The following is a 13639-nucleotide window of genomic DNA, read 5'->3' as shown; positions in this document are numbered from 1 at the left end:
AGAATAAAATTTTGTTAGTGAAGATTAATTAATAAAAAAGAATTTTTAAAACTTATGAATAAATTTAACCAAGGAGATGAGAGACTTATACAGTGAAAACCACAGAACATTGCTGAAAAAAATTAAAGATACAAATAAATGCAAAGACATCTGTGTTCATGGATTTGAAGATTTAATATTAAGATATCAATAGTACCCAAAGCAATATACAGATTTAACGCAATCGCTATCGAAATCCCAATGGCATTCTTTTTGGAGAAATAGAAAAATCCATCCTAAAATTCATATGGAAGTTCAAGGGACCCCCAAATAGCCAAAACAATCTTGAAAAAGTAGAATGAAGTTGGAAGACTCACACTTCCTGATTTTAAAACAGTAATCAGAACAGTGTAGTATTGACATAAAGAGAGACATATAGACCAAGGGATAGAATAGAAAACCCAGAAACAAATCCTTACATATAAGGTCAAATGATTATTAACAAGGGTACAAAGATCATTCAATGGGGAAAGACCAATCTTTTCAATAAATGGTGCAGGGAAAACTGGATATCCACATGCAAAATAATGAAGTTGGACCCTTATCTTATACCACACAACAAAAATTAACTCAAAATGGATTAAAGGCCTAAATGTTAGAGTTAACACCATAAAACTCTTAGAAGACAACAGAGGGAAATCTTGACATTGGAGTTAGTAATGATTTCTTAGATATGACAACAAGATCACAGGCAACAAAAGTAAAAAAGACCCAGAGGGATGGGGTGGGGAGGGAGGTGGGAGGGGGGATCAGGATGGGGAATACATGTAAATCCATGGCTGATTCATGTCAATGTGTGGCAAAAACCACTACAATATTGTAAAGTAATTAGCCTCCAACTAATAAAAATAAATGGGAAAAAAAGTAAAAACAGGTAAATTAGACTACATCAAAATTTAAAACTTCTGTGCATCAAAGGACACAAACAACAGAGTGAACAGGTAACCTATGGTAAGGGAGGAAGTATTTACAAATAGCATATCTGGTGAAGGAGTAATATGCTGAATGTACAAAGGAACCCTATAACTCAACAAGAAAAAAGTCAACCCACTTAAAAAGTGGGCAAAGGACTTGAATTGACATTTCTCCCAAGGAGACATACAAAAGGCCAATAAGCAAAGGAAAAGATGCTCAACATCACTAATCATCAGGGAAATGCAAATCAAAATCACAGTGAGATCCCACATCACACCCATTAGGCTACTATCAAAAAAAAAAAAAAAAAACAGACAAACAAACCCCCAGAAAATAACCAGTGTTGGTGAGGATGTGGAGAAACGGAACCCTTGGGCACTGTCAGTAGGAATGTAAAGTGGTATAGCTACTGTGGAAAAGTATATAAGTGTATGGTGACTCCTCAAAAAGTTAAACACAGAATTGTTATATGATGCAGCAATTCTACCTCTCAGGGTAGATACCCAAAAGAATTGAAAGCAGAAATACAAAGAGATTTTTGTATACCAGTGCCCATAGTAACATTTTTCACAATAGCCAGTGAAAAGTGAAAGTGAAAGTCGTGTCCAACTCTTTGTGACCCCATGGACTATACAGTCCATGGAATTCTCCAGGCCAGAATACTGGAGTGGGTAGCCTTTCCCTTCTCCAGGGGATCTTCCCAACCCAGGTATCAAGCCCAGATCTCACAGATCTCCCGCATTGCAGGCAGACTCTTTACCAACTGAGCTATCAGGGAAGCCCACAATTGCCAGAGATAGAAGCAACTCAAGTGCCCATCCATGGATGAATGGACAAGCAAAATATGGTCTATACCCATGGAGTATTATTCAGTCTTAAAAAGGAGGGAAATTCTGACATCTATTACAGCACAGATGAACCTTGAGAACATTATACTAAGGAAAATAAGTCAGACACAAAAGGACAAGTATTGCATAATTCCAGTTATGTGAGGTACCTATGTAGAGTAATCCAATTCACAGAGACAAAGTTGAAATGGTGATTACCAGGAGCTGGGGGGAGGGGGATGAAGAGTTATTGCTTAATGAGTACAGTTTCAGTTTTTCAAGATGAAGTATTCTGGAGATTGGTTGCACAACAATGTGCATGTACTTAACATTACTGAACTGTACACTTAAAAATGGTTGAGATGGTAAATTTGATGTTCATGAGCATTATGACACAATTTATTTAAAGATTAATTAAACCTCCAGAGTAGCCTGAGCTAAGGGGACCAGAAACCTAGACTCGTTGACAAGGTCCTCTGTGGTCCATCTCAGATGGGATTGTACACTTCCAAGGTCAGCTTCCACCCAGGACCGGAGGTCCCATGTCCTGCTTCAGAAACAAAGCCTCCCACAGGGAGCCAGAATTAACCAAGAGCCCCAGTCCCAGGCGACTGGAAGGATGAGGGAAGCAAGCACACAGGTCCTTTCCAAAATAAATACTACCACCTCTTCTTTGTGTCACTGCCAAAAACTCGTGGGAGTTGTAGAGGGAGATCCTTTCCCAGAGTGTCTTCTGGACCCTTCTTCTCCACTCTGGAGGAAAAACACCAGGCAGAAGGCTGGGGTGGGCAGGATACAATGGAATGGCCCTAGAGCGGCTTCCTAAGGATCACACCCATCACAGGTGGGGAGCTGGGGGAGTTCTTTGGGACAGTGCCTCTGAGAGTCTGAGGGAGGCGCTCCATTTCCAGTTAGAGCTTCCAGAGATCACTTCTAAGACGTCATCAGTCAAGGGTGGTGGTGGCAGGGAATGTGCATCCCCTCAAAGGAGACTGTTAGCCCTGAGTCTTCAAGCCGAGGCCTCTGGGGTTAGATGTTTGTGAGCAGGATGGAGCCCCTGCCATCTCAGTCCTACAGCTGCCCCCATGGGGCCTCGAGGGAGTAAAACACGGGGTGTTTCTAGTGACAGCTGCAGACCACCCACCTGCCCTTCCTCACACCATGGGGCTGGGAACTAGGCCGACATGCTGGGGAATGAGAGGGCTGGCAACTTTTCAGACTGCTAAGGGAGCACCAGGAAAGCCCTGGCCTCAGGGCTGCGCGTGGGAACCTGCTTGGGCTAAGCGCCCCCTCCCAACCCTCACCCCTGCCCCCAACACAGAACACGGAACAGGCTCTCTGCCTAGTAACAGCTTAAGATATAAGCAGAGATATAATTTATACATGATAAAATTCACCCACGTAAAGTGAAGTGAAAGTCGCTCAGCCGTGCTCGACTCTTTGTGACCCCATGGATAGTCCATGGAATTCTCCAGACCAGAATACTGGAGTGGGTAGCCTTTCCCTTCTCCAGGGGATCTTCCCAACCCAGGGATTGAACCCAGGTCTCCCACATTGCAGGCAGATTCTCTACTAGCTGAGCCACAAGGGGAAGCCCAAGAAGGAGTGGGTAGCCTATCCTTTCTCCAAGGGATCTTCCTGACCCAGGAATCGAACCAGGGTCTCCTGCATTGCAGGCAGATTCTTTACCAACTGAGCTATCAGGGAAGCGCCACATAAAAGGTACAATCAAATGGTTTTTAGGATAGTCACAAAGCTGTCCAGTCATCACCACTAAGTACAGAATATTTCATCATCTCCAAAAGAATCCCCATACCCGTGAGCATTCACTCCCTATTTCTCCGTCCCCACCATCACAGGGAAACCACCAATCAATTTTCTCTCTATATAGATTTGCCTGTTCTGGACACTTCATAGAAATGAAATCATACAATGTGTGACCCTTTGTATCTGGCTTCTTTGACCTACTATAAGGTTCATCCATGTTGCAATATAAATCAGTACTTTTTTAATGAAACAGTTGATTTAGAATATTATATTAGTTTCAGGTATGTACATGATTTCTTTTCATGGCTAAATATATTCCATTATATATATATATATATATATATATATATATATATATATATATATATATATATATATATATATATACCTACTATATTTTGCTTATTCATTCATCCATCAGTGGATATTTGGGTTGTTTCCATATTTTAGTTCTTATGAATAGGACTGCTGTGAATACTTGTGCACAGTTTTTTGTGTGAACCTACATTTTCATTTATCTTGGATATACACACTTAGGATTGGAATTGCTGGATCATATGATAACTCTCAGGTGAAGCATTTAGAGGGACTCACAGTCTCCCTAAGTGGCTGGACCATTTTCCATCCCCACCAGCAATGCATCAGCATTCCAGTGTCTCCTTATCCCTTCCAACACTTGTCATTGTCCTCTTTTTTGTTCTAGACCTCCTCAGTTCAATTTTAGTTCAGTTCAGTCGCTCAGTCGTGTCCGACTCTTTGCGACACCATGAATTGCAGCACGCCAGGTCTCCCTGTCCATCACCAACTCCCGGAGTTTACTCAAACTCATGCCCATTGAGTCGGTGATGCCATCCAACCATCTCATCCTCTGTCATCCCCTTCTCCTCCTTCCCCCAATCCCTCCCAGCATCAGGGTCTTTTCCAATGAGTCAACTCTTCGCATGAGGTGGCCAAAGTATTGGAGCTTCAGCCTCAGCATCAGTCCTTCCAATGAACACCCAGAACTGATCTCCTTTAGGATGGACTGGTTGGATCTCCTTGCAGTCCAAGGGACTCTCAAAAGTCTTCTACAACACCACAGTTCAAAAGCATCAATTCTTTGGCACTAAGCTTTCTTCACCGTCCAACTCTCACATCCATATATGACCACTGGAAAAACCATAGCCTTGACTAGATGGACCTTTGTTGGCAAAGTAATGTCTCTGTTTTTTAATATGCTATCTAGGTTGGTCATAACTTTCCTTCCAAGGAGTGAGCATCTTAGTGGGTGTGAAATGGTACCTCATGGAGGTTTTGATTTACACTCCCTGGTAACTAATTATATTTACCATATTTTCATTAGCTCACTGGCCATTTGCACATCATTTATGGAGCAATGTCTATTTAGATCTTCTGCCCATTTTTAAAAAATGGAGTTATTTACTTTTCTATTGTTGAGTTGCAAGAATTCTTATATATTCTGGGTATAGGTCCATTATCAGATACATGATTTGCAAAATTTTTCTCCCATTCAATGAGTTGTATTTTCACTTTCTGCCAGGCTTCTGTTGAAACACAAATGTTTTTCATTTTGGTGAAGTCTAATCTGTCTATTTTTTCTTTTGTCACTTATGCTTTTCATTCTGTATCTAAGAAATCATTGTCACATCCAAAGTTATGAGGATTTACCATTATGGTTTCTTAGAAGGGTTTTAGTTCTCACATATAGCTCTATGAGGCACTCTGAATTAACTTTTGTGTTTGATGTGAGGTAGGGATCCAACTTCATACTTTTGCTTGTGTATATCCAGTGGCTTCACCACCATTTGTTGAAAAGACTATTCTTTCCCACTGAATGGTCTTGGTACCCTTGTTAAAAATCAATGACATTTGATTTCTTGAGTATGTGTTTCTTTCCGGACACTTAATTCTAGTCCATTGATCTGCATGTCTAGCCTAATGCCAGTACCGTACTTCTTTCTTTCTCTTTTCTTTCTGGGATCATTGGGAAGGCCGCCTTGGATGGCATCTAATATACCCAGTGCTTTCAATTTCCCCAGGCCTTCTCAAACCCTCTTCTCTGGTCCACACAACAGCACACAAAGACAAATAAATTAGGTGATTATCCCTCTTTTACAAATGAAGAAACCAAGGCTCAGAGAGGCTATAGGTAGCTCAAGATAACTGTGCAGATAGATGGCAGAGCTGGGACCACAACCCAGTTTTCGACTCTAAACTCAAGCTGTCTCCTGGACAGCCCGGCTCTCTTTAAATGGTGAGACTTTAAAGACATGCTATTTGACCCTTCGAAATAAAGGCAGCTTCCCCAGCTCCTTTGACTATTCTGGATCATTTATACACGTGGGATATTCAATATAGCTCATTTAAGTGAAAACATTTTATAAACTCTCAAGGACTAAAATACACACGGGGAGTCACTAGTCTTGTGTTTCTACAATGCCTGTTGCCTGAAATCTTCTGGATCAGGGATCAAAATGGGCCACTTCCTGAACCTTCCCCCTCACTGCAGCTATTGCTGGACAGCAGGCTACTGTCACTACTTCACTTGTTCATCCCAGTAGAACAGATAATCTGAGACCTATGATTGTTCCAGTTGCGTTTATTGTTCAGGAAGCCCCCAGCATCACATGGTATTCCTTCAGGGAAAGAAGAACATACAATATCCTTTTTTGACTCCTAGTATTGTTCAGCCACTGAGTTATGTTCTTAAATTAAACATGATTTCAATGAGCAGGCATTGAGCCCTCAGATGTTCTAGACACAGTAGCAGGTGCTAAAGGGGAGAGAGAGGATGAAGACACAGCCAAGATCAGCAAGAGATGACAGTTTTACAGGCAGGACAAGAACGGAATCACTTGTGATGTTTCTTCATTCAAATTGTGTGCAGGACACAGACCTGGTCCCTGCCACCACTGGGTAGGAGCGAGTACTGAATCACCATCATGACAATACCCAGCTACATATCTCATTACAGCACAGAGTACAGACCATGAAGGGAGGGGAGCCGTGGGGCCATGAAAGCAATGGCCAGGGCCAGTCAGGACATCAGGGGGGCACCCCTGAGAAGAGCTTATTTGAGCTGACATGACATAGTGACAAGTATTGTGCACTGAAAATGTACAAACTGCCCTGGGGACCCAGAGGACAGACTGATGGGAACTTGACTGAGGTTGGGTATGTTTCACAGAAGCAGTGATGTTGGAGGTGGGCTTCTACCAACCAGGAGACGTTTACCAGGTAGAGAATGACAGGAGGCTGGAGTGAGCACAGAGGAATGCTAGCGTGACCACAGATACAGGGTCCAAATATGGATGCCTTTGAAAGGGGGCAGTGTTCACTATCACGCTGCCATGATGGGTATAAGCTGGAACTGTCCCCAGAAACCCAGATACGTGATTCCTCCGAGCCAAAGCACACGATGGCAGTGGTGAAGGTGAGGGTGCTCCCAAGTGTGTAGGCAATATAGCCGTTAAAGCAGCAGTCCCCAAAATTTATGGCACCAGGAACTGGTTTCATGGAAGACAATTTTTCCACGGACCAGGGGTGGGGCAGATGTTTTCAAGCACACTATATTTATTGTTCACTTGATTTCTAACCTAATACCAGCATTGATCTGACAGCAGCACTGGTCTGCTGTCCAGAGGCTGGGGACCCCTGAATCAGAGTGTGGGCTTGGGGGTGAGAGGTGGATCCGGGGAAGGCAAGCACATTAGCTGGTTAAGGCTTTGGGTCCAAATATTAATACAACAAACTGAGTGGCTTAAACAACGGAAATGTATCCTCTCAGTCCTGGAGGCCAGAAGTCTGAGATCAAGCTGTTGGTGGGGCTGTGCTCCCTCTGCAGGTGCCATGGAAGGGTCTGTTCCAGGTCTTTCTCCCAGATTCTGGGGGTCCCTTGGCTTGTTTGTGGCAGCATCACTCAGACCTTCACATGGCATTCTACCTATGTGTGTCTGTCTCTGTGTTCAAATGTCCCCTTTATTATGAGGACACCAGTCATTGGGTGAGGACCTGCTTTCTAAAGACCTCATCTTGTTACCTCTGTGAAGATCCAAATGAGGTCACATTCCAGGCACTAGGGATCAGGATTGCAACATCTTTGGGGGGAAAACACAATTAAGTCATTAACAGTGAGGCAGAAGATGGCAACAGCTATGAAAGAATGCCACACTAAAGAGTCTAGGCCATCCTGAAGGTCATAGGGAATTACTACCAGTTGGTAAGCTGGCATGTAGCACGGTCCATTTCAGAACAGTCACCCTGGTAGCCCAGCCCTTCAATTTAGTCCAATTAGAGATGGACAATGCGTTTGAGGCTTTTTTTTCCCCATTATTATCCTCAAATCCTCAAAAATACCTTTTTGTCATATTGCACTTCCCTTTGGGAAATCAAAGAAAGCAAAAAACGCATCCTGAAAAAAACAGGATCGCTTTAATAGAAAGGGTAATTCCTGTGGCTTTCCTGGTGGTCCAGTGGTTAAGATTTCGCCTTCCAATGCAAGGTATCTGAGTTTGATCCCTGGTGGGGGAGCTAAGATCCCCCATGCCTCAAAACCAAAAAAACCAAAACATAAAAGAGAAGCAGCATTGTAACAAATTCAATAAAGACTTTAAAAACAGTCCACATGAAAAAAAAATTTTTAAAAAAAGGGTAGTTCCTCACTCACCAAACATCTTCACCACCTGCCTTACAAAATAACAACTGCCCCCTCTGTTAAAGTACACGTGTAGGCCAACTCTTTGTGAATGCTAGTGGGGGCAGGGATTGTAGAATAAAAACCTGTGTCATTTTACAGTGTGAATTTTAGGGATGGTTGTCAATGCCTTGGTGCTGTGTGTGATGTAGTAACTAGCACTGAAAAATCTCATCTGCCTTTGATTCCTGACTTAGGCCGGGGTTGTTTCATCTTTATTTATTTATTTATTTATTTGGCTGCACTTGGGATCTTTGCTCCTCATTGTGTCATGCAGAATCTTTTAGTTGTGCCATGTGGGATCTAGTTCCCTGACCATGGATTGAACCCAGGCCTCCTTTACTGGGAGTGTGGAGTCTTAGCCACTGGACCACCAGGGAAGTCCCATGACCAGGGTTTCCACATGGCTCCTGGTGCCCAGGGAGGGCTCATCTTGGACCCTTTTACACTTACAAGATTTGTCTGAAAAAAATTCCTTGTACTCTTTTGCTAGAAACTGGGCAAACTTGGGACTTTGTGCCCATGACTGGCTTCTCTCAGCTGAAGGGCAAGTCCTTTGGGCTATTAAATGGATTTTATTAAATTTATTCATCTGGCAAATGTTTATTGATCACCTACTGTATACCTTTAGTCAATCCTAAAGGAAATCAGTCCTGAATATTCATCAGATGCTGAAGCTGAAACTCCAGTACTTTGGCCACCTGATGTGAAGAACTGAGTCACTGGAAAAGACCTTGATGCTAGGAAACATTGAAGGCGGGAGAAGAAGGGGAAGACAGAGGATGAGATGGTTGGATGGCATCACCAACTCGATGGACATGAGTTTGAGTAAACTCCGGGAGTTGGTGATGGACAGGGAAGCCTGGCATGCTGCTGTCCATGGAGTCACAAAGAATTGGACATGACTGAGCGACTGAAGTGAACTGAACTATATACCTGATACTGTTCTGGGGAGTAGCATGCAGCAGTGGTCAGGGTGTGTTTCTAGGTAATGCTGTTAGAGGGCAATTTGGTGATAATGGAAGCCACTTTGAAGCACACCTTTGTCAATTAAAAATATTCTCATAACTATTAATAATAGCTAATAAAGATTAACTCTGAAATGCTCACTTTGGCACAAACTTCAGAGAGAAGTGTGCGGTGGGTTGAATAGTATCCCCCCACCCCTGCATTCATGTCCACCCAGAACCTCAGAATGTGACCTTATTTTAAATAGGGTCTTTGCAGATGCAACTAGTTAGGATCTTGAGATGAAATCCTCCTGGATTTTGTGTGAGCCCTACATCCAATGGCTACTGTTCTTATGAGAGGAGAGGACACAGAGACACAGGAAAGAAGGCCACGTGGAGACGGAGGCAGAGACTGGAGGGATGTGACCACGAGCTAAGGAATATCCAAGGCCACCGGAAGCTGGAAGAGACAGGAAGGGTCATTCTCTAGACCCTTCAGAGACCGCATGACCCTGGCTGTCACCTAGCTTTTGAACTCTTGAGCCTCTAGAACTGAGACAATGCATTTCTGTTATTTTCAGCCAGGCAGTTTGCGTACTTCACATCGGCAGCTCTAGAAAGGCCTTCCAGCAGGTGTCTGCAGACCCCTTATTTAGACTTCTCTCAAAAATGGAGGGACAGACCACAGCTGATCCCATGTACCATGCATGGCCAGAGTGCTGGGGGCCCCTGGGCTCCAGAAGGCCATGGGGAGAAGTCTACGTGAGGGCGAGGGAGGGAAGTCTGGATCACTTCCACTCCCCTACCTCCCTCCTCAGGGCAAACACATCTTGCTCACGGTGCCCTCTGCATACCCTGGCCTAACCAACCCAGGGTGGCCAGAGCAACCTTGGTGGATAAACACTAACCAGCGCAGCCCCACCCCTCTCTCCCCCCACCAACCTATCCTTCCTGCACTCTCCTCCTCACAGCATCCAGGAGGCTGACAGGAAGGAGGGGGGCAGTCAGGCCCATGCCAGGTGGGTCGGGGTGCTCTAACTGAGGGAGGCGCTATTGGGAAACACCTTTTGAGAAATCCGTCTCAGTGAGATGTGCAGAGTCCCCAGCCCACGGCCCACAGCTTCCAGTCTGAAGGCCATTTATTTGCTCTGACTCCGAGGGTCCGTTTCTTGAGCCCCGAACATAGCTTCCCATATAGTACCTTAGGAAACCCTCACAACCACCCTGCAAGGTCTGGATGATTACTAGACCCATTTTAGAGATGAGAAAACAGAGGTTTAGAGAGGTTCGGGGACGATCTTAAAGTCATGTGGCTCTTAAGTGGCACACAGAGTGATTTGTAGCCATGATGACCCCATCTAGAGCCCACGTGTGTACCCTCCATCCTGTTGTGGACAGGGCAAGCTTGGCACCCCAACCTGCCCTGGGCGGCTGCCTCATTTGTGTGTTCATTGTGGTTTAACAGTCCCTTCTAAGATGGATGCACTACTTCCCAAGGCCTCCAATTCCTATAATAAATTTATGGGAGCTAGAAAAAAAGGCACTGCCCCTACCTTCCTGGGGGGGGGGGGTCGTGCCTGTTTCAGGAGTGATCTAGACCTTTAAAATACCATCCGCCTCTAAAATATTTCTAACGTGTGCAAAAGCAAACAAAATCATTGCTAGTTTGCAACTTCTTCCTGTTTGCGTCTTCATTCTAGGCCACAATAAGTTCTGGTTTTCTGTGGGCTCTGTTCACTTTGTGTGTTCCAGGCCTTGTATAACCCACATCCAGACAACATCAATGCTGACTGATGGGTCTGGATTCCCCTTTTCTCCATGTTCAGTGCTTCTCTGGATTTAGAGAGCTGCTGCAGTTCTTGGGGGCCACCCCTGCACCCTGGGATCCCTTCCCCTACTCAACCCCAAGCCCTGCAGGGGGAAATGACGAATTCCACAGCTTCTCAGGCTCTCTGGGCATCGTACCTGGCATGGAGGTTGGAGTCCTCTCTAGAAATCGTCTCCAGGAAGCCTCTAGCCTTCAGGCCTTTATTCCTCAGGTGGGACTCATCCAATGCTTTTCTCCCCTTTCCCCAACTTGAGGCTGTCCCTGCTTATCACACAGGGCCCAGGGAACTACTGGGTACCAATCACCACTCACTCCAATTTGCTCCTGACACAGTTTCATTCTAGGGGGAGTTCCAGACTGGGGACTCTAGTCAATGCCTCACCCCCTGCTCTTCCCAGACAGTGTCTCTTTGGGCCATTCCCACATCCCCACCCCCCTAAAGGTCCCAGATTTAGAAAATCAAGAGATACCCCATTTACATTTGAATTTCATGTAAACCATGACTATTTTTAGAATAAGTACATCCCATAAAATATTGGGGATTTACTTATGCCAGAGTGATCCCTCCTCCCCTGTTTGTTTATCTGTATCTCAAATGTACCTGGGCGTCCTGTTTTTAACTGGACACATTGAGCCTGGCAGCCCAATGACTCATACCCCTCGCTGGGGTTTGCACAGGGCAGCAATTTTGGCTGGTAGCTCATGCTGGAGCCTGAAATGACTGGTGTTAGTGATGGAATTGGAGTTCCCCTGAGTTCTCAGTAAACAACTCTGCTTCACTCTCCGCAGAAAGCCCAGGCCCACTCACACTGCATTTGGACTGGCTTCCAGTATAATTAGGGGTTTTCTCCTCTTAGTCTTCACTGGGTTTTCAGAGCTTCTTGAGGGCTGGGACTGATTCATCTTGACTCCATCCCCTCACTCTCTCCAGCCAGCCCCCTATAAAGTGCTCGGCAGAATTCAGAACCCAGGCTGGGAACAGCTCAAAAGAACACCCACAGAGATAAAAAACCCTCTGATGGCATCTCAATACAAAGGGCTGAAATGAAAGGGTCCGTGGGCCCATTTTATCCACAAGAATGGCAGGTCCCTACGGGCAGGATTCTCACCTGTCTCCAACCCTACCCTATCTCTGCCCCCCAGCAGGTGTCCAACACCTAGCAAGTGCTCCGTAGACACACTTGGCCCACGAGGTCTCCTACCCACCTCCGCTAACATATCAGAGCTGCCTGGTCTCCATCGCCCCTGGGGGGAATGAGTTGACAGTGATCCGCTGTGAGTCCGCGGGCTGGAGGGCAGCGGGAGGAAGGCCAAGGGGCGCACGTGGCGAGGTGGGTGGGCGGGGGGCGCGGGCGCGAGCAGGCCGCGGAGCGAGGCTGGGGCCCCCCGAAAGGCAGGAAAGGGGCGGTAGCGCGCCTGGGACTCGGAGAACCCCGGCTCTGCTACCGCTTGGTCGCCCGCTGGGCCTGGGCACGTGACCCGCCGGCCAATAGGGAGGCGAGGAGATCCGCGGTCAAGGCCACGGAGCACGGGGGCGGCGAGGCTTGGGAGGGCCGGGCTTTCGGCCGCAGCGCCGCGGGGAGGAGAGGGTGGGCAGGGGAGGGACCGCCCTGAATCGGGCTGGGACTACGGGTCGAGCGGAGTCCGCCCGGAACGCGACTCCCAGGGCGGCCCAACCAGGAGGGGGAGGCGGCCTCTCAGGAGCTGGCTTGCCGTCCCTCCCGGGACCCCCGTCTGCTGTGCTGGGGGACAGCTTCTGAGGGTCCCTTTCTACCTGTCTCACATACCCGGAGCCTGAAAGAATGGAAGAGAGGTACCCGATGGTTCTTGAGGGGACACCCCTGACCTTTCCCTGTGGGCAGGGTGGGCTGGATCACTTTGCCCACACCTCATACCTAGCGCCTAGTAGGTGTGTGTGGACCCAAGTGTGTGTTGCTGAAGAAACACAGGTTGATTGAATGAATGAGGCCTGGCAGTTGTTGCAGAGGCTGAGGGCTGGCCTCTTGGGGGGATGCTGTGGGTCATCACGGGTGTCTGGGTCTGAGGGGCTGTGAGCATTCTGCAGGGAGAGGAAGCTGCCATTCTCTTGTTCCCTAAAGGGATGACCTCAAGCCAAATAGCCACAGTGCCAACTCTGGGGGGACATTGCAAGTCTGAACAATGTGATGATGATACCTCTCCTTTTTGTCCTAATGTCTGCTTCTTCCAGCACCACTGTTCTGAGGCAGGGACACTCATGGGGTCCACAGAGCCACACTTTAGGGGTCCTCCAGTTCAGCAAATCAGCTGCGGGAGCCTCCTCCTTCCACCAGAAGCGAGACCTGGACCTTCTGCACTTTATGTCTTGGTGCCACACCCTAGGTATGTCCCATCACCTAGAATCTGAGAAACCTGGGTTGACATCCTGGCATCCCCGCTTCCTAGCTTCTGTTTTTGAGCCTCTTCATCTGCACCTGTGGGCCCAGGTGGTGCTACCGGTAAAAAACCCACCTGTCAATGCGAGAAATCTAAGAGACGCAGGTTCCATCCCTGAGTCTGTCAGATCCCCTGGAGGAGATGCATAACAACCTGCTCCAGTATCCTTGCCTGGAGAATCCCATGGACAGAAGAGCTTGGCGGG

This window comes from Dama dama, chromosome X (assembly GCF_033118175.1).
Source record: "Dama dama isolate Ldn47 chromosome X, ASM3311817v1, whole genome shotgun sequence".
Lineage (NCBI taxonomy): Eukaryota > Metazoa > Chordata > Mammalia > Artiodactyla > Cervidae > Dama > Dama dama.
Note: the sequence above shows the minus strand (reverse complement) of the source record.